The 26,595-nt window shown below is 48.6% G+C and overlaps 1 long non-coding RNA gene across 10 annotated transcripts in view; it reads left to right on the top strand.

Annotated features, from left to right (window-relative positions):
- Nucleotides 1-26,595, top strand: part of LOC125330204 — an 85,672-nt gene that overhangs the window by 42,848 nt on the left and 16,229 nt on the right. For 2 of the 10 annotated variants that reach the window (XR_007205414.1, XR_007205421.1), the window contains exon 1: nt 11,557-11,777. The exons of 4 other annotated variants lie outside the window; for them this stretch is intronic. This is a non-coding gene — a long non-coding RNA (uncharacterized LOC125330204). Of the gene's footprint in view, nt 1-11,547; nt 11,778-16,380; nt 16,468-26,595 lie in introns of those variants that run through there. 4 more of the 10 variants (XR_007205416.1, XR_007205422.1, XR_007205420.1 and 1 more) reach the window with 4 other exon arrangements.

Here is a 26,595-nt window from a genome sequence, read left to right on the forward strand (position 1 = left end):
TGCTTGGGATGCAGCAGGTATTTGGTGCCTATGGATTGTCTGGGAGATTGGGATGGAGAACTTGTTGCCAGGTCCCTTCTGCAGACCCAGTGGTGCTTTTTTTCCATGAGGGTATGGCTCTATTAGTGGGTAAAGGAGATCCTGGGCACTGGGCTGAGTTGGTGAGACTTCAGCTGCCTTTCCCAGGAATTAAGGACCTTTCCAGCTCTCTGTGCTGTATTTCTGTGGTGGGAAAGCGGAGGAGCAAAGCTTGGGTGAGGCAGTGATAGGACCTGAGGGAATGACATGAATCTGTGTCAGGGGAGGTTTAGTCTGGATATTAGGAAACTGTACTTCACCCAGAGGGGGTTGGGCACTGGAACAGGCTCCCCAGGGCCATGATCACAGCCCCGTAGCTGCCAGAGCTCAAGGAGCATTTGGATGTGCTCCTTGATTGTTGGGGATGTCCTGTGCAGGACCAGGAGTTGAGCTTTGATGATCCTTGTGGGTCCCTTCTAATTCAGAATATTCTATGATTCATCAGGGTGACAAGACACAGCCAAGGCTGGAGTAACAGGGATTGTTGGAAGCCCCACTGGGATGTTGCTGGGGGAAATGTTAGCCCTGCTGTCAGCTGGAGTGGTGAGACCACGCCAGGAATAATGGGGATACTGTGGCCATTCTTACAAAGAAGCCTGCAGAGAAATTCGGGATCACGCAGATCCTATCACACCCCGAGTTTGGCTTCACAAAATCAGTGCTAAGAGGTGATGTACTCTGGAAGAAGAACTATTTAGAGAAAGCAGATGTTGGCACAAGGACAGCTGGTTGTGGGCTATCCATGAGCTTGGGAGACTGGCAACAAGCAGAAGGGCAGTGATCCCTTCCAGTGGTCCTGGAGCAGGGAAGCACTGGGACCAGTTTAAAGCGAAGCTAAGCGGGAGTGATTATTTGAAGTAACGCCAGCACTGCTCAGAGGTTGGATGTAGGGTTTCTTACAAGTCTTATTTATGATGGCATGCGTGCCTTTTGTTGGGGCTGGGAGCTCAAAGGTAGCCAAAGTATTTCAGGAGAGGATTAGGGTCAGTTTCCCACAAAGCCTTTGTGCACCTGGATAAACTCTTTGTTCTCCTGGCACACAGTCTCACACTCAGTTAAGTGCTGCCTGACACGCATATGTTTTCCTGAACTACAGCAGAAGCCTTTTGCTGAGGAGAGCCCCACGATGGAAGGTAGCTTGGTGTTCAGGAGCTAAGGGCATCTGACACAGCTCTGAAAGCCAGCTGGTTTCTGTGCAAAAGGAAGACGGGTTCTGCTGAGGTGATCCTGGAAACATTTGTGCTCTTGTGATGTTTATTTTCATGGGCAGAGGAAATTGCATCTCTTGTTACCATAGGCTTGCCGCAGGTGTGGGAGTTAATTAAGTAGCAGTGGAACAGGCTATTCCAAATGGCCCTAATTTTGCTCTTCTCCCATGGAGGGTGTTGCTGTCAGTTGGGACAGAACAAACAGGCTGAGGTCATGGTTGGCATAAAGTGGGCAGGATTTGTCCCATCACTTGTGCCAGACCTTCTTTATGGAAGAAAGGGAGAAACCTGGGTCTTACACACCAAAAAAAGGGCTTTTGCTGACTTTTGGTGCACTGCCTCCACCTTGCTCTGCAGTCTGTCAGGCAGCTGCTACTCCTCCCTGCCAGATTCCAGGTGTTCCAGTTTGGACCCGAAAGTCCTTGTAGTTAGACCAGGTGGCGTCACAGGTAGTTCTCCACACCTAAATCCACTTAAATAATTAAGGCCAGACAAGATTTCCAAGATCATCAAGTCCAACCATTAACCCAGGACTGGGGCTTTTTTCAGTCTCTTGATCCCTTCAAATATGAAGAAAGGTGGACAGCATTGCCTGTAAGGGACTGTAAGGGCCTACTGCCTCCAGGACCCCAGTGTTTTGGATGAGGTGCTGTCCCGTGGACATCAAACATCTGCGTGGCTTTGTGTGCATCATTCCTTGCCCACTCCTCCGCCTCCAAACGTGGGAGAAAATCCTCTTGGTGGTGCCTGCAGAGTTGTCTGTGAAAGTCCAGCCACGGAAGAGCTGGTGAATTGTTTTCCTGCCCAAAGCAAAGAAAGTGCTCCTGCTAGGATAATCAATCTTCCCGAGAGCTCCCCCAGCCGAAGGCGACCGCCCTGACTTTATGGAGTGTGGAGCATCTCCCCTGTAATGGCCACGAGTCCCCTCCCAGGCAGGAGCTCACCCGTGGGATGGGGAGTGTGTGTGTGTGTGTGTGTGTGTGTTCAAAGGTTGTAAAAGGCTCTGTGGAGGAAGGCTCTGGCTGTTCCACGTGCTGACACGAGAGCTCCTGGCACTTCGGCTCCCGTGGTGGAAAATCACAGCGGCGGATAAATCCTGGAGAAATAAAAGGAACCCAATCGAATTAGCCCAGAACTGTGTGCAGGAGGTGGGAAATGTTTTCACAGTGTTTCATCCTCTCTTGCGGGTACTGAATCATTGAGGGTAATTTTTCAGCTCGGTGCGGTTCAAACCAGCCAGGGCTCCTTGTTGATTAATCCTAATGAGGGAGAGAAGCTCCTCTGTTGGTCTGACAGTACCACATTGCCCTTGTGTTCCCCAAAATGGTAAGGAAAGGCACTGGCAGTGGTTTTTCTGGGTGCCCTTTTCCTTCCTCCCTGCACTTTCTGATGCTGTGCCCAGGGTTTGAGGGAAGGATGCTCCCTAATGTCAGCCAGCATTGGGCTGGGTATGCTCTGCCTTGTTGGCTGCCTGGGGCAGGAGCCATCACCCAGGCTGGGATTTCTCAGGAGGCTGGGAAGTAGCTGCCAGGCCGGATGTGGGATGGGGGAAGGGAAAGACTCGGTTTCTTTCGGTATCTGCGGGTGGATTAAGTGGAGCGTTCCTTGTTAGCTAATTGAAACAGTCAAAATGTCAAATGAGGCATTTCAGTAATAGTGATGTTAGGAGCTTTACGTTTTTATTTCCTTCCCTCTCTCCTTTGTATCGTGCCTTCAAGACATGGGGACCTAAGTCTGCCTTTACAGAAACCCTCTTAAAGAGGGGCTTCAGGGGGATGGGGCAAGGACCGTTTTAATCCCCTCCAATTCCAACATTATTGTGTTTCAGCAAATATTTTGCAAAAGGATTTTCAGGCTGAACTTCAAACAGGCAAATTCCTCACTTCAGTGACTCGGGGAGCTTTACAAATTTAGAAAAGAAAATGAAGATTGTTTTAGCTGACATTTAAACCTCTTCTCTTTTCCCAGCCTGTCAGGAAGCTTCATACACTTTGGGTCCGACGCTCTTTCCCTGAAGAAGAAAAGGATATTTATAGCTGGGTAGGGCCTTAAAGGGGAAATCTCCAGGCTGCAGTACCTGTCAGATGAAGTTACTTACGGCCCCAGTAGGAACTGTCAACCTGGAACCCACTATAGGGAAGCAGAAGGGTGGTGGTCCAGCCCTGGGCCACACAGGATGGTCCAGCTCAGGTAATTTGGCCTAATTCCTGGAGGGTGAAGGTAGGCTTGGCTGGAGTGTGGTGTTTTCCAGGCAAGTGTCTTCCTTATGGCTCACTGTGTTTTGTTGCCCTTCTGAATCTTGGAGAGTGTTGACACATGGAGACGTTGGAATGTGATTTGGATCATTCCTGCTCCTTGGAGAGGTAGGAAGGGGATTGGTGAGAGAGGCAAACCCAAAGAAAGCCAGTTTGTCACACAGAGAGGCTGTGGCTTGCTTGCCCTGGTTGTTCAGGAGCTCCTGAGGGGCTGATGGAGCACCTGGCTGCAGGTCTTGGTTCCTCCTTGCTCCCTCAGCCAGGGCTGAAGCCAGGCTGGCAATGCCAAGCAGTGAGCAGCTGCCTGGGCTGTGTGTGGAACAAGTTACTCCCAGGGATTAGAGTGATTGGGGTTTCTTAAGGTAAAGGCAGCATGCAAAGAAAAGCAGCATGTCTGGGGACAGCAGAGCTCTGCCACAACCTGCTCTTAGCCACAGCTTGTTCTGCACAAAGAGTTTTCATTGGCACATCACCTCTTATCCGGCACTGGCCTGGAAGGAGGGCTGGGGAGTGGGCTTGGGGTTGTCTCCTGTGGCTGATGGGGCTGCACAGGAGGTTTTGATATAAGCATTTCTGCAACCCGAGCCCTGAGGCTTGCTCTGGGGCCCCAGGTAGGACAGCAAGGACATTTTGGTGTAGCCCAAGGCAGCTGGAATCTGGATGAAGGTTGGTGTCAGGCTAACGTAGCTCTGAGGCTGTTATTTCTGTGTGGTATTGGCTTATTGGGCTATGGTGTGGAAATCTCTGGAAAGCTTCAACTACACCGGGGAGCATCAAACACAGTGCAGGTCCACGTGTTCTCCTTTTGGCCAGCATGGGCTGGGTGTTCCGTGCCCTCTGTATTTTCCCATGTCTCCCTAGATTTTAAGGGAAAGAAATCCAGGTGCAGTGTTGGGAGAGGGAACCGTGATGTGGTCTGACCAGGAATCCTGATTTAGCCGTAAGGGGGGTGTGGGGGCCCATTCTCCATGGAATGGGCGTGCAGGCACCACACAGAGCCGTTCCTTTTTGTGTAGGAAAACCACCTGGGCTGAAGGGCATAACAAAACCCCTCTTACAGCCCATGTCTCATGGAGGTGAGACCCAGAGGGATCTTCCCTGGAGATCCCCGGTGACTCTTGGCTGGTGTTGCTCCTCTGGGCCCTGTAGGAGTGGCAGAGCCCAGAGCACTGCGCAGGATGTTCTGGGGGTATCAGGTGTGCTCGGGCCACACTGTTGGTTCTGCTTCCATGTTCCTTCAGATACCAGCCCCAGCAGTGCAGTCCTGGAGCCAAACTGCCCAGACTTTCATAATCCCAGGAAGGAAAGGAACAAATCTCTCACACATAGAGCTCTCCACCGGGGTTTTCCCATCCTCTGCCCACCCTGGTGGCTGCTAACAAACCAGTAGATCTAGACCTGCTATGCCTTGATAGAAAGATCTATTTTTAGGGCCTTGATATTTAAAATGATCTGTTAGAATTTCATGCTTAAATAACACTAAATAATGTTCCCTGTTTGCACAGTGTAATTGGAAGAGGCGAATAAACCAAACAAACGGGCTATGACTGAGCTTCCTTAGTATTTTCAGACTGAAACAAACAGCAAAAAACAAGGGCTTAGCCAATTTAACACTTTGGGGGTATTTTCTAGTTGGCATTTCACTTTTTCATTTTCACAGGCCAAGAAACACGAGAGTTCTAAAGAGCCAGTGGCTTCTTGCCAAAGAAAACTCGGTTGATCTTAGATTGAAAAAAAGAATGAAAGAAAAAAAATCAGAAGTGAACTTATTGTTTGTTTTTTAGGAACTGGCAGGGCTAATGACTCTGCAAGTGCCATGGGATTTTATGCAAGTGCAGAAAAGACTTAGAAAATATTCAGCAAGTTCATTTAGGCTCCTTTCATGCTTCTCAAATCTTGAGGCTTCTTTATTGCTTCTTTATGTCAATTTGGCACTGCTTGATTTCGCTGCCTCCCTCAATGTTACTGCAATGGCATTGCTGTGCTCCGTGTGGAGCAGGTCCTGTGCTGATCACATCCCATGTAACCTGTGTGGGCTTTTAGGGGATTGAATCAAAGCTCCTGCCTTTGGTTGACCCTTTTTGGGGATAGGGAGTTCAGGCCAAGCTGCTGTTGCCTGTGTGCAAAGCCCTCGGCGTCATTATTTAGGCGAAGTGATTTTGTGATTTTCCTTCTGGAAAACTGCCATTGGAGAGGGAACGTAGCCCGGGCTGACGAAGCTGCTGCACATCAGCTCAGCAGTGTGTCTTTATCTGGCAGGATCCCTCTCTGCCAGGGCTCAAGAAGTGTTTGGACAATGCTCTCAGGCTCATGTTGGGTTTCTGTGCAGGGCCAGGGGCTGGACACGATGGTCTTTGTGGGTTGCTTCCAGCTCAGGTCAGCCTATGATTCTCCTGTTGGAAGGGTGTGAGTAAGTATTCCCTCTGTGTCCCTGTGCTGAGATGCCCCACGGAGCAATGTTCCTGCAGGCTCAGGCTGTGACAGTGATGATGCTGAGATTCCTTAGCAGCCCTGCATCCTCCTCTTGGTTCTTCCCTTTCCTGCCAGTGCCCTGTCCTCCCTCTGTCCCGCCTATCCTGGGGTGAGTAGGCTTCCCCCAGTGCCTCCCCTCCTCCCAGGCTGGTGAAATCCTTCTCCGTCGTCCCCTCCCTGCGCTCCTCATGAGCCTCAGCTCTGTTTGTGCCCACATTAGCATTTCTGCTGACTGCAAGGATCGGTTTAATTTCATGGGTGTCATTTCCTTCAAGAAATCTCTCTCTGAGCAGCAGCCCGACGAATGCCTGATAAAACATATTTTCCTACGGTAATGATTTTATGGACCCATAAGTCATGAATTTATTATGATCTCAGCCCCTGCTGCTGATTGCTGTAAAATGCAAAGTAATTAACAGTGAGCGGTAGCAGCTATTCCCACCTGGTAGCGTGTTCTTGGGTACGCTGATGGCTTTGATTAAAGTAATGGCTAAAGTGTACAGCCCGGCTGTAAAATATTAGCATGATTAATGCAGTATCCTAAATAAGAAACAAAACTAATGGGCATGGTTTAAGGAATTAAATATATATATGTGTATATATATATACATTCCTTTCCCGCCCTCTAGCTATTGTTCTGGCTCATTTATGCTTTCTTTTCTGTTAAATAATGTATGGGCTGGAGGACCAGGGGCCAGGCTACAGATGCATATTGCAGTTTCATAACGTCTTAAGTGCTTGTGTTAATTTTTCACTCCTTCCTCCTCTTTCCCCTCAACCTGCCATCTCCCATCGCGTAGGGGGAGAAGGATAATCGAGTTTCCTGAACTTGGCCTGCAGTCAGATGTGATTTGATTTGGATTGCAGACAGCTTGGGGAAGTGGCTCCGAGGCAGCTTGGAGAGTTGGACGCGGTTTCCGGCCTCTCAGACCAGAAACCCCGGCGCTGTGTCCGCGTTCCCGTGGCTGGGGGTGATCTCCAGGCTGTCTCAGCCGCCGGGAGCCCTAAGTTTTTTGCACATGAAGAATAACCACATCTGTCCAAAAGCTGCACTGCTTCTGCTGGGAACAGAATGCTTTTGGTTTTCTTTTTCTCAACAGCTTTGGAACGGTGGTGACTGGATTTGAGTGAAAAATTAGTGGAAAATAAGACCCAAGTCATTTCTCCCTGCCACCCTTCCCAAAGCCATGATGAATTTGGTTTCTGGCATTTTCCAATGGGAAATTTTCCAATGGGAAATTACTTCAGCTTGGGTATGAGAAAAGGAAATACTTTTTTTTTTTTTTTTTTTTTTTTTTTTTTTTTTTTTTTTTTTAAGACAAGCACTTAGAAAATTTTATTTGGAAATGGAGAAAATATCTGGTTGGAAAAAAAAAAGGAAAAAAAAAGGAAAAAAAAGGCCTTTCTGACCTACACATTTTGATCAGCTCTTCTCTTCCTATTTCAAAAGATGCATACACCAACGTCATCTAATTCCCTCTGATCAGCCTCTACCTTTTCAGGTGTATTGATCTGCTCTTGTTTATGAAGCTCCCAACTATTGGAAAGAAGAGTTTATAAATAACTACAGAGAAACGGGATTCTGTATCACAGCAGTTCCAGCTGTTCTGCTTTTGTTTATGGCACAACACACGGTTTTTGGAGCTTTTCTTAACCAGGAGGTTGCAAAAGGAAGCTCAGCATGCCAATGTCACTGAGAATTGTTGTGTTGTATTGTACTGTGCAAATGGAGTTTTCTCCCTCTTGGGACGGAGAGGTTTCTGGGTTTGCTTTTGTAGATAAGATATAAGCTCAGTAGTGGCTCTACTAGTAAATACAAGTAGCCCCAAGCTCTGGAATGTGTCTTGTTGGTCCCTCCGGTAATTTGACAAAGTACCCTTCCAGCAACCTCCTGAAAAGTACAACATGAACAGTTTTGTTGATTCCTCAGTGTCTGGAGTAGTGGGAAGGGACACTTTGCCAGTGTTGGTGTGGGGTTTGGACGTCTCACCCGCATTCAGTGGTGGTCAGTCCCAGGAATCAGATGTGTTATCAGGAGGGTGAGGGAAGTTCTCTCTCTAAAATTGCCACTTCTGGAATTGTGACTACCTTTTGGGGAGAAAGGTGTAGGAAACCTCCAAAAGATAGAGTCTGTGATTTAAAGTACAGGGGAGCTTCCACGCAAGGGGAGATTAGTCAGACCGAGATGTGTTGTTTGCATAGAGTGGCAGCTGGGAGAGGGGGATGATCAAGCCAAGTGTAGTCCAGAGAGGAGTAGGGTGGTTTGCAGCATCTTGTGATGTGGGTTACCCAGTGAACTCATTAAGCAAACGGTTTAAAGAAAATGAAGGTAAGTTCATTCTCCTGACATGCATAGTTACATATATGTTCCATCATCACTTGCTGCTGCGGAGTCCCAAAGAGGAGAATAGATGTGACGCAGGACTAGATCATCATGGAATAGATCCCTGGGGAGGCTGAATGTAATCAAAGGGTTGGCAGCAAGAAGAGAGTCATAGATATCCTCATTTGCTTCCCCCTCCTCCTCTGGGGAAGGCTGTGGCCATGTTCTTATGCCTGCTGTGGCCTCTTGTCTTGGCACAGGGTCTCAGAGTGCTGGAGGATGTGGTTTGACTGGCAGCACTTCCTTTCCTCAGGAGCAGATCTTCCCATTCTTCTCCCACCACGTGAGACCTTGTGTGCTGGGTGAGGAAGCACAGGGCAGGTGGTGAAGGAAGGGCAACGATGCTGGGCTGCATCAGGATTCCCACCTGCACCATCTGGCCTGAGGAGCGTGGAAGACACCGCAAGCCCGTGGGGCTGAGGCAGTGGCCTGGAGAGGTCAGAGCCCGGTGTGTGGATCTCATGGCAGCCCTGAGCCGTGACGCTGCCACGGCAAAGCCCGGCCTGTGAGGGTGGTGTGTGGTGCCTGGGCAAGGGGAGGCTGATCCATTTCATCCCTCGTTCGGGCACTGTTCGAGTCGGCTGCCGCAGTCAGGCTGCGGGGTCGTGTTTGGAAGGCTTTCTCAGCAGTGCACACATGTTAATGATGTTTGAGGAGTAGTTTCTGTGGGAGACCTGGGAGCCAGGCAGCTCTGCAAATCAGCCCATTAGTATTTTTAAAAGAAAACCTCCATCCTATAGGAACTGCTTTGACCTCTGGAGACGTGCCAGAACTGTATCCTAGACTGCACCGCACCCGCTTCTATTAGCTCTTTCCCTCTCTCCTTTTATCCACCCCTTTTCCTTCCCTCCTGCCTAGAGCTTTCTCTTGCTTTTCTATCCAAAACACACTTTAGCTGTTCCTTTGGAAGTTTGCACAAGGATAGGTTGGCGTTTACTTTTCCCCCTGCCGTCTCCTTTCTCCTTTTGGAGCTAATCACCCTGGTGAAATTGAGCTGTAATTCAGTTGGCAGTGGTCAGATTGAGCTGAACATGTGTGCTCCAGCACATCCCCAGATTCTTGCATCAACAAAAATGAGCACAGACAGGCACAAAGCAAAGGAGAGATTGCGTGGCCTTGTTTAAAACACACTCGTGCAGCAGCGTCAGCTACCTGAACAAAAGCTGCCTGTCTGCTTTTTGGAGGTGGGTGAAAGAAGAGGTTATTTGGCTTGATGTGCACAGCAAGAGGGGGAGATGGTTTCCCCCCTCCTCCCCCCGCCATCTGCAGCCTGGTGGCAGGTAGAGGAGGTTGGTTTGGTGGGGAGGATTTGTAGCTGCCGTGAGTCAGTCAGTGTGTCAGGGTAAATCAAGCCTGACGTTTTTAACATCTTCCCCACACAAAGAGGGGGGGGCAGGGGGGGATGGAGGAAGCAATTGTAATTTTATGTCTGTATCCTGCTCGACTAATCAAGGTGAGCAAGAGACTTGCCAGCCAGAGGTTTTCCTCTTGTTAGCTTGTTCATTTCTCTGCTTTGCCTTTCCCCTTCCTTTCCTGGACTACTGTAGCAATCTCCTCTGTAGGGAAAGAAAGATCCAGCTGATCAATGCTAGAGGCTTGTAGACAAATGGTTCTTGCTCCTCCAGACTGTCTCTTTTAGTATGTCTCTAATTAGGTGAGTGAAAACCCATGGAAGAACACATTTTGGCAGAGGTTCGACTACCTTTGGCCCTGTATCCTGCCTCCTCACTCCTGCTCAGACCCTAAACTTACTGCTAGCCCTGGTGACAGTGCTGTAGTGCACCTTAACCTCTCCTGCCCCTCTCGGGAGCACCTTGTTCAGGTTGGACAGGCCTACAGGTGAGCTATGGAGACAAAGAGTACCTGCATCATGAGGGGGAGGTAATTCCAGGGGATTTCCAGCAGCAGCGTGGCTTTAGGGTTGTGCTTGGTGTGCCTCTTGTCTTGCCTCAGGCACGTGCTGCTGCAAAGCCTCCCTTGTGCCTTTTGCCTTGCTGCCAGCACAGGCTGCCTGCCCTAATCCCAGGCAGGCTAATTCCCTCTGGTGAGCAAGGAGAGGGAGGGAGGCAAAGTAAATTCATAGATAGGTGCCACCCTTCCGTTGCCACAGTCCAGAGTACGGGTGTAACATGTTAGGTGCGTCCTGGTTTGCAAACTGGGATTAACTGGGATGCTCCACCTCTTGCTGGGAGCGATGATCCAGTAGACTGGGGTACCTGGTGGCAGTGAAAAGACTTGTGCCCCAGGGGAGCACCCTGGCAGCTTCAGAGCTGTCTTCCAGCCCGTGGCACAGGTTCTCTTGAAGGTGAGTGAGGCGGATCATGAACAGTCCTGAGCTGGGGCTGCTGAGCAGCATTAAAAGCTGCACGCTGGGTCCATGTGCTGGCAGGGCAGGGCAGCATCATTAAAATTCCTGATGTGCACAGAAGTGGACTAAGTCATCAGCACAGGGCAGGGAGCCTCCGAGTTCTGAGTGCTCGTGCTGATTTACACCAGCTAGGGAACTGGGCCAAATCTGTCTCGTTCAATGAATGATCATTCAATTTTTCTCTCTGCTATCAAGCCCTTAAACAAAAGCCAATTGAAATCAATGGGAGACTTTCATCATTTTCAGGGTTATAGGCCTAAAAAATTGGATGCTCGGGGAAAAAGCAGGCCGGGGAAGAGAAAGGGAAAGAGGAATAAATGCTGCTGTAACATTGTGGCTTACAACAGAAACAGATGGAAGTGAGAAATGCTTTAGTTACGATTCTCCGGCAGCGACAATTCAGCAAAGCTGTACATGGAGATGTGTACATTGAAGAGCATCCTTCCTTATGCAGACTGCTCTGTGGGTGCAGCCTGTCCCTCTGGGAATCCCATCTCTGCGTGTCCTATTTGTTTATGTGATTAAGTTCTCTGCTCTCCCATTGCAGTTAAAGTTGTTGTTAGTGGTAAGCACAAGCTCCACAGCTGGCTGTTCCATGCAGAAATGCAGGAAGAAGTGCTGCCTTCTGCTCCCAGAAGCCAGCAGGATTTTTTTTTTTTTTTTTTTTTTTTTTTTTTTTTTTTCTGCAGTAGCTGGAAGAGGGGGAGGTTAATATCTCATCCAGCCTCTGGCTGTATTTTGATAAAATCCTTTGTCCAATGACTGCAAAGTATTTTGCACATAAGGCAGGGTAAATCCCCTTCAGACAGGTATTATCTGGCCTATTTTTACAGCTGAGAATTTGCAGCCTTTGGAGCCATCTGAAGGCACTGCCTTCCCCTTGTGATCTCCTCGGCTGAATGGAAGTGTCAGGATCGGTGCTTCCAAACCCGGCCCCAGTTCCAACACAGCCCTCCAGTGCGCCTGGGCACCGTTATATCCTTCCTCCCTCAGCCTCCCCATCCGTATCACAGGTATGACAATCATCCCTTCCCCCGGGTAAACATTTCATTATGCCTCGCTGCCGAAGTGCCTTGCAGGGGAGAGGACCTCCAGATAAGTCTGCATTCTCGTTTCGGCTGTGTTTGTGTGCGTGTTCTCTGCTTTGACTGCTCTTCCCTTTCTTTGCCTGCTCATTAGTTCTGCCTGAGTGCAGGACCTCTCCAAAAAATGCAGTGTTGGCAGCAGGCATGAATTCTTAACGCCTCCTGTCTCTAATGGCAGAATCCAGGGCCAGGCAGTCAGTTTGCTTGCTGGGAGGAGGAGAGGCAGATGAGGCGGTGGCTCTTCCCCTCGTCATGGGGTGAGCTTGCAAAATCACAGGAGGATCTGCAAAATATGCTCAGGTCTTGGACTGCTTCTCATGCTGCAAGGAGAATTGCTTGAGATGGCAGATGGAAAGAGATGCCTCTCGGGCTGTGGAAGGTGTTGAATTTGTTTTTAAAGCTTACTCTGGCCTCTCTCTGCTGTTCTACCCAAGCAATCAACAACAGAGTTTGGCTTTTGAGCCAAAGCTGAAAATCTCGAGTCTGACTTGCCCAGTGCCCTTTTGTGCTGCCCAACTTAATGCAGATGGAACGTATTAAACCAGTAAAAAAGCCCAAACAAAACAATACAACAATCAATTCACAGAAAAAAAATGCCGAGGGTTCAATTTTACTGAACAGGAGAAGGACTTTCCTTAATGGAGAGCTTAAAACTTATTTTTAGTAGTGTTTTCATTGTCTTTCATTCCTATTCTGTCCTTGATTCAAAGTTTCCTTGACTTTTTTGCAGATGCAGCTTTTAACATGAGTTAGCTTTTCCTTTCCCAGACTGTTTGTATTTTGTTTAAAGAAGAAGGAAGTCTTGGCAAGTTAGAAGAGGTGGGAAGTGAAAGACAGGTGAATCCTGCCTGGATGCCATTCTTTCTTGTTTCATTTAATGTCAGGAATAATAAGAAAAATACCATTAAAAATCTTTGATTTTTGATTTTTAAAAGCCAAACCAAGGAAAATTACAATTTTTCATGCTGGTGATAAAATCCTGGATTTTTAGTTTGGTGGATTTGTGCTGAAACATCCTTTGGTGGAATTGTTTTGCTTCTGATGAAATCTCAGTAGGCACTGAGAAAATTTCAAGTTGATTGTGGGATGACCAATCCCTCTTGGAGTTCTGGTTATTTCTTTCCATTTGTCCTGGTCTCTCCTTTCCACTTCCATCCTTGCTGATAGATTTTTCCACTCCTGTTCATGTTCCACTGAAACTGCCAGCACCAAGACCGTTAAAATGCCCATGAGGAATTTCCTTCCTGGATGGACTGGTTGGGTTAAGATCTTTGTGATTCCCAGAGATGTCATCTTAGCCTGACTGAGTTGCCTCCATTTCACACACTGTTGCTGGAAACTTCTCATTTTTCTGCTCAGAGTACTTCACTTCTTCTATAAGGAAAGGCAGATTCTGGTGCTGGGACATTCCTTGTGGCCTGTGGAGGTTGGTCAGGTAGGCTGGATCTCTACCTGTGTTGCTTGGAGAGTTAATTCTGGCTTTGCAACAACTGAAGTTGAGCGTTTTTGCTGGTTTGTTGCTCCTCAGTACATCAGATCTGGTAAATAAATAGATAAATAAATTTAAATGGTGGGATTCATTTGGGGAATCTTCAGAACCACAGGTAGATCTTTGATTTGGAGGAAAGAGAAGGTTGGGAAGTATCCTGTCCGGGGATTCTGCTTTCTCTCCCAGTCCTGTCTGTGTCCACGGGCCCAGGGAAATGAGCTGGTGTTCAGCCTAGTTCTGACAGATGAGTGCACACTGAAACCTCTGGTGATGGTCTTGGCAGAGTAATCTGAAAACCAAAGGATCTCTGGAGCTCTCTTCAGAGCTCTGTGAAAGCTTCTTCTGCATGAAGCCTATGCCGTAACTTTGGAGACGAGACCTGGCCGTGTCTGGACGAAGTGTTCAGCAGAAATGTGGAGCCACCACCTTTTGTGGCAGCCTGATGTTCTAGACCAGCTCTGGGATGAAATATCCAAAATCCATCTGTAATGAGGTCTTTGGGACTCTCTTCTCCATGTCTTGCTGGCAGGAAGTTCCCCCCTTCTGTGTGTACCTCCATCCCCTCGAGCAGGCGTGTTGATTCCACATTCCTCTTGTTCTCAGGGGCAGGTTTTAAAATCCTGTCGTAATTACTCACAAGCTGTGATTGGAGCCCATGCTCAGAAACCCTTTTTGCATCCAGGGAGGATCTGATTATAATTGTCGCAGAGAGGTTTGTTTGAGACTGATTCTGTGTCAGCTTGAAATTTCTTGATGATGCTCTTTGGGAACGAGAACTGTGCAGGCTTGAGGTCCAGAGAAGGGTGGTGGAAGGGACTTGCAGTGTCAGGCTTGGGGATGGAAATTGCTTTTTCTTCAGAGAAGATAGATATGGTAGGAATGCTAAGCTGGAGAAAGAGCAGAGCAGGAGCAACTGGAATTACCTGACTGGTCTTTGGGGCACCTCTGTCATCTCCACCCTAAAGACTTGAGGAGGCGGCCTGTTTTCTTCAGGGTGGTTGATTTAAATCACCCCTTTTAATCATGATTTAAATCAACAAGCAGGAAATCTTGATTTAAAAACCACATTTTAATCTTGTATTTTAAAGTTCATTTCCTAATGAAACGTGGTTTCTCATTGGTTGGCATAATTTGGTGCTATTTTTGGCACAGCAAAAGGGGACGCGACACCCATACATATTTATTGGTGTGACTGTATAGCTCAACATATATCTAGATCTATGTTCTAACTTCTACATCTTCTTGTTACATTGAAGGAATGGAAAGCGTGTAATTTCTGATGTGTTAGCCACGGCTTTGTTTTTTACACTTGTCTCAAGCTATACGAGGCCAAAAATTAAAATGCAATTAAAAATGCATGAAGAAAGCAGTTAAAAAGTTTTTTGTTGGTAGTTTAAAAGTTTTTTGTTTTCGCAGAGGGCTGGAACAAGCCTCTGCAGATAATCTACACTGTGTGTTGGCATTGAGGCAAGATCAATTACACCTCTCCCCTCCACACAGGTGTTTGTTTAACCTTTCCGTAGATGTCTCCAGTGAAAAATTCTGCAACTTCCCTGTATCTGTTCTAGGGAGAAAGTTTTTAATCTTTTTTTTTTTTTTTTTTTAAATGTCTAAACTTAAGCTTTCTTTGCTCCAAGTTAAATTATTTCTTCTTCTGCCACTGAACACAGAGAACAATCGACTGCTGTCTTAATAACCTGCAAGCTACTGGAAGATTGTTATGCCTCTGTGCCTTAGTCTTCTCTTTTTTTTTCTAGGCTGAATGAACTTAGTTCGTTTAACCTTTCCTTGCCAGCTCTTCCTAAAGCTGTGATGGTTTAATTTCTTCTCCTCCGGACTGCCCCCTGCTTTTTCATCTCTTTCTGCATCTGCAGTGAAATTACTTTGGGGGTGCTTCAGGAGGAGAAATTGCTTGCCATGCCGTGTAGGCAAACTGTGGAACTCATTGCTATGGGATGCTGTGGATGCTAAAGATTAAATGGGTTTGGAAAGGGTTTAAGCAAAGTAATGAAAGCTGTTCCTGAGCCGTGCGTTGCTGGAAGGCCTTGGGAGATTGGGATAAACAAAGGGTAAAATGCTACGCTCTCTCTTAAGGTTTCATTGCTGGCTTTGGGGTGGTACCAGCCCTGCCGGGGGTCGTACTGCCATGCACTGCCCTGCATCCATGTCAGGCTGTTGTGATGTACTGGGAGCCTGTCCCTACTCTGTTTCAGAGGAGTGCTGGGATGTGCCCACGTCTTCCCCCGGAGCTTGTCTTTCCAGCCTTTCCAGCAGCTGCCTTGCAGCTAGCTGGAAAAACGGAGTCCAGCTCTCACTCGAGCACGCTGGGAAACAGCCTCAGAAAACCTGGGTGGCAGCAAGGGGTGTATGAATTTCCTGGGATTTGAATGTTAACCAGCTGCTGTTTGAGCAATGGTCTGCTCCTGTGGCAGACGGGAGCGTGGGGTGGTGCTGGTGCCTTTGCTGGAGCACCACGGTGGTTAATGCTGCCCCAGCCAGGCTGTGCGAGCTGTAAACAGCCGTCGGGAAGCAGAAACCTCTCTCTTCCCCTCAACTACTGGATTCGACAGTTCTCCTTTTATCTGTTCAGAAAGTGCTGAAGTGTTTCTAGCTCCTCTTCAAAAGCAATTCTGCACTGCCCAGAGGGGGCTGTAATTCACGTGGGGAGCCGGGAGAAAAAAGATACTCCCCATCTCAGCAGCTGTGTGTGAACCACGTAAATCCTGACTTCAGCTCCTCAGTGAAATTTAAGTGCGAGGGTGGGAATGTGGTGACAAGGACTCTGTGGGTCACCAGCAGCGTGAAGGTACACCAGGAAGCCCTTACTTCTGGAAAGGCAGGGTTTGAGGATAGCAATGCTTAGTCCTGGAGCATCTTCAGGGGTGGTTAAAAAGGTAATTGGAGTCTGACTTTCCTGTTTGCCAAGCCTCATGGTGCTCTGAATATACTCTGTTCAGTACCCTGTCACTGAAGGTCTTTAGAGAACAGTCCCTCTTTGCTCCCATCTGTTCTTGGGCTTCCAAATCCCTTTTTCCTTTTCAGTTCACCTTATGGAGGGGAGCACTTTCCCAAAGGGGACCCTACCTGAGTTTAACTCTGCTGAGGCCACAGAAGCGCAGCAAAGATCAGGTAGGTTCGCCATTCCCTGGGGCAGAATGAGGCCAATTCAACATTTAAGGGGAAAGCTGGAATGTGGCTTTTGATGGGCTGGGGATCACAGAATCCTAGAATAGTTTGGGTTGGAAGGGGCCTTAGAGATCACCTAGTTCCAGCGTGGGGGCATGGAGGTGGATTTAGGCAGCAGTGAAACAGTGCTGATCGTGTTTCCCTCGTCATGGCGGGAGGTCATGGGCAGTGGGGCCTGGGATGGGCAAAGCAATAAAAGTTGCTCATCATCTCCCAAGTGATGGTCCCAAAAGGAGGGTGGATGTGTCTGAAAGGGACTCATCACAGTTATTGCATCTCTTTCACCTCTTGAAAAACATTTGCACTGAGATGTCTTTGTTTCAAGAAATAATAAAGCTGGGCAGCTTGCAAGCCGCGTGCTTGCCTTCTCCCTGGTGTTCTCGTGCTTGGCAGTGCCTTTGCTTTTGCAGAAGAAGTGTGGATTTGTTTTTTAACTCTTGCTGCTCTGTGAAAGAGAGCAGCCAGAGAATGAACAGTTTGGGATTTTGCAGGTAGGCAGGGGGTGGACACCAGTCCTCTTTAATCTTGGGTGCTGAAGGTGATCAGAGGTTTTTGTACAGACCTTTATCTGTTGGCAACTTAATTAACTAATGGTCCCAGAAAGCTCTTACAGAACAATTGATTTTATTCACTTCAATATCGTTATCTCTGTCCTATTGGCACCCAGGCGGTTGTGCAGACTTTTTTTGGGTGTTGAAAGCTGGTCATTGCTTCCTTTCCCAACCCTGTTTTTTTATCCACAGGTTTTTGGATTAGAGATTTAGCTTTAGAGAGAATGAAATCCTCTCTGTCTGTGGCTGTGTGGGGAGCACGTGGCTGCAGCTGGAACAGCCTTAGAGTATGAATGGCACAGGGCAAGGGAAACATGATCAGCATTGTTTCATTGCTGCCTGGCCTCACTGTCTGTGCTCCACACCTGACCCGAGGACACACGTGAGAGCAATATGAGATATCCAGCCCCTCGTCACGTTGTGTCTTCTCTTTGCCTCTGGCCTGAACCTGGCTCTCCTGGTTACTAGTTCTTGCAATTTTACTGGTAGCCCTCCTGGTGATACATGTCACGCTGAACTCCCTTGTCGTGGGTGCATGTGACAGAGAGAATCACAGCCTGTATTTTAATAAAGCTTAATTCCTCTGCCTCCATAAAAATATCTATGTAAGAAGACATAGCTGAGCCCTGAGGCATAGACATGAGAAGGTAGTGGGAAGATCTGCCCCTGGGCTGTGTGTGTGTATTTAAAGTGCTTTCCCAGTGCAGGGATGTTGTCTCCTGGGGTCACTGAGACTTCTGTGATAGGGATTGCTGGGGTGAACTGGGATTTGATGAGAATTGAAGCTGGCTGGGAAAAAAAAAAATTACCTGAGTCCTCCACTTCATGCTGGGTTGGATTTTGCATCATCTTTGCCAAGGTCAGAAGAAATTCATAATGGCAGCTAGGGCCAGAACAAACAGCTTTAAGACTTATTAAAAGTCTTCTCCTTTTCCCATCCCTCCAGCTTCCTCGGACACCTGGTCATTCCCCCTTCCACCTACCCCTCAAGCCAGCAGCTCATCACCTGGCCTGTTAAGCACATCTCCCTCTGGTTCCTCTGTCTGTCCCCATTCCCATCCTACGGCATCCGTGACCCTACTGCCATCGTGGCAGACTCCTTTCCGGGGCTGAGGGTGGCTGGGTCGGCCCCTCCTGCACGTGGTGCTCTGCAGTAGAGGGAGCTACTTCTCCTTTTATTAAAACATGGTCACGTAGGTCAGCACATATGGTGGCATCTCCATACAAGTGAGATGGTGGTCCTTCAGACCTGGAAGTGAGAACCATCCCCTCTGCCCCCACAGATGCTGGGAGAACCAAATTTGACTTTCTTATATGTTTTAGTCCCTTAGTGGCATCTTCTGGACTGCTGGTGGCTGGGGAGATGATGTTGCTTTGTTTGAAACCCAGAAAGGATCATTTCATCAGTTTGGCTTCCTGTATGGCTGGGTGAGAGCACCCCAGAAAGGTAATGGGCTGCTTTCACGGGCAGCAGCTCATGCTTGATATTTATAGAGAAATGGTTCTTTGAAAAGACCCCATTTTTCAGCCTCTCCTGCTGTTCTCTAGCTAGGGCTGAGCCTTGCTGTTAATAAGGGAAATGCAGACATCTCTTCACAGTAAAGACAAAAAAAACCAACCCTTTGCTTTCCTTCCCATCTTGCCAGGAGCACCCTGCTGTGCCCCTCTGCTTTCTTCCCATCTCACAGAGGGAATGGATTCTCTCTCTCGGTTGTACTCCTCCCTAGAGCACTGGTTGCTGAGTGTGTCCACGCAGCCATCCCATATCCCTTCAGCTGGCTTTTATTAGCGAGCAGAAAGCAAAGTGCAATGGTTTGGGGGGGAAGGGAGGGGTTTGGAAGACCCGAGGTTAAGTCTCAGTTGTGTTTTGGATTTACTGTATGGCTTTGGAAAAGTCACTCGTGTGCGTCAGCTCTCTACCTGTAAGCATCGGTGTGGTCTGACCGACTTCTTCAGCATTAAGTGGTACTTATGTGTTGCTTTTAACCACTTTCCATCCACAGGAGAAAAGAAGTGGGTGTTGAAGCAAGGGTCACTTTGAAGCCGAGCCTCAGCCGTTTGTGTTTCTCAGGTGCTTTCAGTAATATGACCCATGCTTTATGTTACAGGCTGCAAATACTGCAAAAGGCTATTTTGAGCCCTGGGAGCTTTAATTGAGATCCAGGCTCCTAGCAGTCCTTGCAAAATGAGCCTGACACGCTGCACTCTGTTGTTCTAGTGAAAAAAAGGGGTTTCTTAAGGGTTTTGGCTGTGCTTTGGATAGACGTTTTTGGTCTGAGGTGCCACCGAAAGAACAGGGGCTCTGGCTCTGCAGGACTCTTCAGATGTGCCAGAATTCTGATTTCATTTTCTCTCTGGAAAATCACTGGCCATATAAGAAACTCGGATGAGAAAATGCTTGGTTAAAAACTCGAGGGGTGCGCCATGGCAAACCCACGGGAGGATCCGTTTCCCAAGTCTCCTGTCTGCAGGGGCTATTAGGAGATTCTTTTATTCTGCTCGAAGCCTGCAGGTTTATAAACACAGGCTCTTCTCTTCAGCTGAGTTGAGAACAACAACTTCCGTTTGAATTCCTTTGGGCCTGGAGCTGTCTGTCTCTATCATTCAGTTCAGGAGTGTAGCAGAGGGGAGGGGGGAAAGCCAGGGGAACACCAAAAGGGTTTTGGTTTGTACTGGACTAGGAAAACCTGCATCATGGTGAGGATGGGTAAAAAAAATCTCACTATTAAACTTGTGCTGCTGCAGCATGGAAGGATTAGCCCCATTAGAGCTCGTAGTGCAGCATCCCTGGTGTAGGTGTGTGGATGAGGAAGGGTCTGAGGACATGACTGGGGTTTTAGGCTTAGCTAAACTAATTGGCTTTGGAAGGTGGGACAACGGGCAGCTTTCCCTGGGCTGTGGCAACACTCATAAGAACATGGTGGCATTTCTGGGGCCTCTGAATGTCACTGGTGTGTTGAAGATGGCTTTGGGCTCGTGGCTGAGAGATGCTATCACAGGGAAGCCCACAGTGTCTGAGAGGGTGCAGAACTGAGGCTGGAGAAAACCTGGGCGATGGCTTCTCTGTCCATTTTCATTTTCCTGTGCCGTACTCAGGAAGATTCAAATACTCCAGGGACCTGTTCAGTTCTGAGGCCTCAGCCAGTCTGTAGCTGGTGGGGTCACTTTCACCCTGCGGGTGGATTGGAAGGCTTTCACTCCCTCCTGCACAGGGATCGAAGGGCTCTGCTCCCTGGCTTGTGAGACAGAATGACTGCAGTTGCTGTGAGAGAGCAGGAAATCATCTCTGTAAAACTGTCCAGAAAGCCTTGAATTCAGGTACAAGCCTCATGTTTATAGGAACATAAGAGGAACCATGGAAACTAAATATGGGTCAGAGCACCCGCAAATAGAAAAACCAGAGGCATTGCAGAGTTACACTGATTTCTCTGCCTTTGGATTTGCTGTGGTGGTTTCAAACCTGCCTGGGGTCCTCGGCTTTGGCTTTGGGATCCATAGGAGGAAGGAGTATTTTTGGGAAGGCAGCAGGGCAGAAGACCTCACTTAAGTGCCTGTTCCACAAGGGGCACGATGCTCAGTGGTACGTAAGATGTGCTGGCTGTGACATTCCCGTTGAGCCCAGAGGGAGATCAGGTACCTGGAGAGGAATGAAGAGCTTTACCTGCGTTGTTGAAGTGGAACTTAAACTTTGCTTCCCTCTGCTCCCTTGTTTAGAGGATTACCCTGTGGATGCCCTCTTGGGCCTGTTGCAGTGATTCAGCTGCTCTGCAGTCCTCAGCTTCATCACAGGGAAACTTTTTCACCTAGCTGCTGCCAGCATGCTTTTGGCGACCCTGGGTGTCCTGTCAGCTGTTACAGGCCATTAAAGGATTTGTTTCTCGGTGTATGAAAAGGCTTAATTCAATTCTCATTCTCTCCTGGCATTCCTCGGAGGTGAGTGCGTCCCCTCAGCATGAATCCTCCAATGCCGCTAATTGACTTGAAAGTAGCTCGTGTCTCCTTGGAAATGTCACCCAGCCCTTTTCAAGTGCAATTCCAGGCAATCAGGATCAATATGTTTCTTTAGCTAAGGGTATTAGCACATGACTGACAGCCCTGCGGCATTAGCTTATTCATATGGACTTCCAGATGCTCATTTTTCTTCCCTGTCTCAGCTCCAGTCCCTGGTGAGGAGGGACAGAGCTTGGAGCGGAGCCATCCCCCGAGCTGCAGTTGTTCCCAGACCACTGGTGGGTTCTGTGCTGGCTCTCCCATGCCTGCCCCAAATCCATGGGTCGCTCTCATTCCCTGTCTCCCAGGTGAGGTCAGACTGCATTGCCCCATCTGCTGGCTCATCACATCATGGCCTCGAGGTGTTCCAGAAAGGAAGGGGCTGGATTTCTCTGCCCGTGCTGATCAGCACGGCGCTTCCTTTGATAACAGAAAAGGCGTCAGCGGATTTTGGCAGCACCTTTGCACTGGGAATACCGTCAGTGTAGCTATCCCTGCTCAGATCCCTGCCCCCTTGTGCTCCCAGGGAGGCTGCCGTCAGCAGCAGAGGACTCACCTTGCTTTCCTCATCCTGTGGCAATTGTGGGCTGCTCCTGGTGCCCAAAACTCTTGGGGTTTTCCTTATGTCTTCCATCCAGTTAGACATTCTTCTGCCTTCTTGCGTTAAAAATGTTTGCGAATTCATCTTCCCAGCACCCAGTGAGGAAGGGGCGTGCTGCTCTCTCTGCTTGGAGACAGGGGTGAAAGCACTGGGAGGTTAATTCAGAGGAGCTTACAAAAGCACTTGAGACAGTGAATTTATTCTGAGCCCAGGTGCCCTCTGCCTTCCTTGCCTCTCCTTTAATAAGGATGCCACAGCTGATGCATCCCCTCTGCTCCCCTGGCGAGACCTCCCATCCCTTCTGCACCCCAGCTCTGCCTCTTTCCTTGGGAAGCAGAGGGGAACTCACCCCCCACTTTGGGAAACACTCAGAAGTCTTAAAAGCAACAACTCAGGAACAGATCATAGAATATTTCATCTTTCTAAAGGAAGAAGCTGGGTTGCTGAGAGACCAGGAGCCATGTCCTAGGCAAGATGACATCTCCCAGGCTTGTTTCTTCCGGGTCCGTGCCACCCTGCTAGCAGTGCTCCCAGCTCTCCAAGAGCTCCTCCCTGGCACATTAGAGCTGCAGGGAACATGAAGCTGGCTCCCAAGCAGCAAACATTAACGTGCAGAAGAATGAGGTGTGCCGCACTGGAGCTTTGGGAAAACTTTGAGGACTTCTCTGCCGTGCTGTGAGTTTGAGCTCAGGGTTGGTGATGGCACATCATCTGCCCCCACCCGGGATTCGTAACTGCTGCCGAGGCAGAGGTGGGGAACCTGTCAGGGAGCTGCTGAGAGCACAATCTCCAAAGGCACATCAGGAGAGAAACAAGACAGCCTGCAAGCTTTAATCTGTGGGTCTGCCTGGATACGTGCAGGTGTGTTTGCATTCCGTCTCCTCTGGAATTAGTCAGTAAGGAGTTAAGGTGCGTGCCCTGTGAGACAGCCAGAACAAGCGCATCCGAAACTCCGGCAATCAGAGGCAAAGCAACAATTATTAACGCCTCGGCATTTAATGTGGCAGAGCGCTTACGCCCCCAGTTATATTGTGTGTTCAACTCCCGAGCTCTCAGATTTGTCAGTCAGCAGGTCCATAGATCATGGCGACCTTAGCATCATGTCAAGGGGCTTCACTCCATCAGGGATAATGAGCATCTCCCACCGGTTTCTTCCCATCATTCATTTGAGATCCAGAAGTTCATCATGCAAATGACAAACAGCATTAATTTTCTGCAAATAATTCCTCCAGATGTCCGCAGGATTCCAGCACTCCTTGCCCAGAACAGTAAAATATGTTTGTCTTCCTCCCTATAATTCATCGCCAGGCCCACAAATCTCCCCAAAGTCTCTATAAACAAAGCAGGAGGCAGAGTGCACAGAGTGCAGAGGATAATAGTTCACTGCAAACATGTCTCCGGGCATCTCTGTGCTGCACACGAGGAAAGGAGTGGTGGAACAGGTCCAGAAGTTTCTTCTCACGTGAGCTGAGTTTGACTGCATTTAGTCTTGCAAGTACAGTGAGCGTGATGGTCTGAGCCAAGCCTCACACAAGCACAAGTCATTGTGGGAGGAGAAAGGAGGAATTTTTATGGGTTTGAAATTCATTCAATGGGTCTGTCATTCTGGAATGGCTTGATCTGGAGTGAAACCTCCTGCAAAACGCATCTGCATCACTAGGGGACTCTCCGTGAGATCTGTGCTTTATCTTGGATCTGCATCATGCTGTGTTTTCTGATGAGCGCTAAAGCAATTAGCCAGAGTTTGGTTTCTCCAAGCATCTCTCAGCTTACTGGATTCTAGATCCAACCAAAAATACACAAAGAGATGAATTTCAGAGAGATTTGGGCGACAGAGCACAAGAAGTTTTGGCTTGGGTGAATTTGAAGATATGATGCAGGAATTGGCTCCAGCCAGTGTATCTGGAATAGGGCAGCCCCATGATGAGGCAGACAGAAAAATGACTGTATTTTTGACTCACACAAGGGGTCATCAGGCAGCTAGGACCCAAATCCAAGGAGGGTGGCGCAAATCCTGGGCTCCTTCCCATGTTCCAAGTAGAGTTCAGAAGAACTTGAGGGTACGCAGCTTGGCCTCAGGCTTGAAAAGCTTCTGTACCTGAGATTTATTTGGTTGGATATATAAGTGTATGTATTGTTTTATTTGGCTGGACATGGACAAAACCAAGGTCATCCCAAAACCCTTCCTCCTCTGGCTGCTGAGAGCACCCAGCATCGAGCTGGCAGTTGGCAGCCACCAAGTGCTAGAGCCAGCCTGGGAGCTCAGTCCTGAGCTCCAGCACGGAAATGGCCTGACCTGGAGATGCATTAAGAACAGAGCCACCAGCTCAGCGTGAGGCTTGCGTGTGCTGGAGCAGAGAGCATCCCAGGCTCTGGAAGATGCTGTGAGGGCCCAATTCCCCTCTTGCCAGCGGCACAGCGGGGCAGTGCATGGTGGGTGAGTCACCTTACAGAGAGCAGGTGGGCGTTGTTGCTCTGCTCTTCTCTCCTGTTTCCCACTAGACTTAACAGGCCCAGCTTTGCTGTGGATTTCTCCTCTCCATTCGCCAGCTCCTGCCAGCCCTGGAAGCACACACCCGCTCCCTCCCTTGCTGGCCTTTTCACACTGGAAGGGTTTTTAAAGGTCCTTCTGAGCAGCAGCTGCTGTGTGGCTTTTTGGTTTTTTGGTGTTTTTTATGATGGGCTGGAAATTAATTTCTTTTCACTGGCGTTGGACTATCCATTCCCCACGTCACAGTGCAGAATGAGCTCGTAACTCTCTTGACTGCCTCGTGGCTGAATTATGGGGACTTCTGCAGCGTAGCCCAAAGGGTTTAATTTAACAGTGGATGTTGGAGGAAAGCAATAGAGTTCTGACAACTGTCTAGTACTTTTGCTGTCAGTGCACTTGGAAAATTTTTCTTAACATTTGATTGAAAGGTTCCTTGTTTTAAATTAAGCTCAGGACTTCTTGTCCCTTCCACAGATGGGGAAAGGTGGATGGCTTTTATTTTTTTCCTGCCCCTTTCCTTTTTGTTTGTCTGAAGATTGTAACCATGTCTCCATCTTCTCTAGACTGAGCATCACAAATGCTTTCCACCCCTCCTTGCCAACTGTCTCCTGTAGAGATTTCCAGTCACTGTTGTCTGTCTCCTTGGACTGTCTCCAATTGTTCACACCGTCTGGAAGATCAGCATCCCAAACTGGACAACGTGTTCCAGCTGAGTCTTTAACAGCCCGGAAGGCACGCGAGGGTGCCTTGGACTACTTGCACGTGACATCTCTTCTGTGCTCTGATCCTGGTTGCCCTTGGCATGATCTTGAACCTTTTTTGGGGCAAGTGGGGTGAAGTGCTCTGGTTGCTGTCTGGGCCACCTGTTGTGGTCTCCTTGTCACCACACATGGACACTAATAAGGCCATCTGCTGCAGGAACCTGTGTCTCGGATCAGGGATGCTCGGGTGAGCTAATGTGAAAGGACAAAAGATGCCCGCTGCTTGCGGGAGCTGGAGCTCCTTAGCCCCCCTGCAGATGCTCCTCCATACACTTTCCTTCATGAGATTGTTCACGGGCCGGTTTAATGTGCCTCTTAATGGTGAAATTGGTGGGGTTGTGTCCACTGGAGCACTCTTCTCCTCACAGAACTGTGGAGGAGCCATGGGGAAAGAAACAAAGTCCTTGGTTTTTCCTCATCCCTAGCTCTGCTTTTTTTTATAATTTCCCCTTAAAGCCATCAGCAGACTTCATGGTTTTTTTTAAGTCTCAGCTCATTTTTTGTCCCCTTAATGAGTAATAACATCTTAAGGGCACTGTCCCATGGCTTTGTCCCTCTCAGGGCAGCACCTAATCCTGTAGTATTTGCTCAGTTGAATGGTCACTGGTTTTACTGGACTTGCATGGAAGACATGGTGTGGATCCAAGTGCAATTCACGAGCTGGGCTCTTGCACAAGGGTGATTATAAACTAACAGAATTTTTTATGTTGGAAAAGACCTCTTAGATCATCAAGTCCAACCGTTAACCCAGCAGTAAAAAGCCCCCCGGGGTCTTGTGGACTAAACTATGGCCCCAAGTGCCACATCCACAGGCTTTTTGAACACTTCTAGGGATGGTGATTCCACCGCTTTCCCAGTTTGCCTGTTCCAGTGCTTGAACACCCTTTCAGTGAAGAAATTGTTCCTAATAGCCAATCTAAACCTCACTTGGCACAGCTTGAGGCTGCTTCCTCTTGTCCTGTCCTTATTCCCTGGGGGCAGAGCTTGACCCCTATCTGGCTACAGCCTCCTGTTGGGGAATTGTGGAGAGTGAGAAGATCCCCCTTGGGGCTCTCTTTCTCCAGGGTGAACAAACCCCAGCTCCCTCAGCTGCTCCTCACTGGTCTTTTTCCTCCTTCCTGACTTTGGGGTGTGGAGAGCAAAGCTGAGGCATTAGTTGTGAAGCAGGATGGCAGATAAGAGTCACGAACAGGAGAGGATTTGATCCCAGCCTGCCTGCTCGTCGGCCAACCTGGCTGGAGGTGGAAGGAAGGGCAGGTCCAGCCAACAGCTGGAGAAGGTGAGTAGGAGCCCTCACCCTCCTGAGGGAAGGAGGGACTGAGATCCTTGAGTTGTTCTCCCCCTGCTCAGGACTGGGCCTACAACAGAGCATGGATCTGACACACCCTGAAGGCCTTTCAGGATTCTAGCAGTAGGGGTGGAAATGCAGATGTGTTATGAGGCACCGGTGTAACTCCTCAGGGGATGCTTGTGTAACACCTGTCGCAGTGGAAATGACCAGAGAACCTGCGAAATCCCTCTTGTTTCTCAGGAGTTCACTTACCCCAGCTGGGTAAGGAAATCAGGATAACTGGCTTCTCTTGTCTTTAGCAGTGTAATTGAGGCAATCATCTATTTCTGGCATCGCTTGGGCACTGTTTGCAGTCCAAATACTGATGAGTTCTGTGGGACAGCCCC

Source organism: Corvus hawaiiensis, chromosome 9, assembly GCF_020740725.1.
Source record: "Corvus hawaiiensis isolate bCorHaw1 chromosome 9, bCorHaw1.pri.cur, whole genome shotgun sequence".
In the NCBI taxonomy this organism is placed as follows: Eukaryota; Metazoa; Chordata; class Aves; order Passeriformes; family Corvidae; genus Corvus; species Corvus hawaiiensis.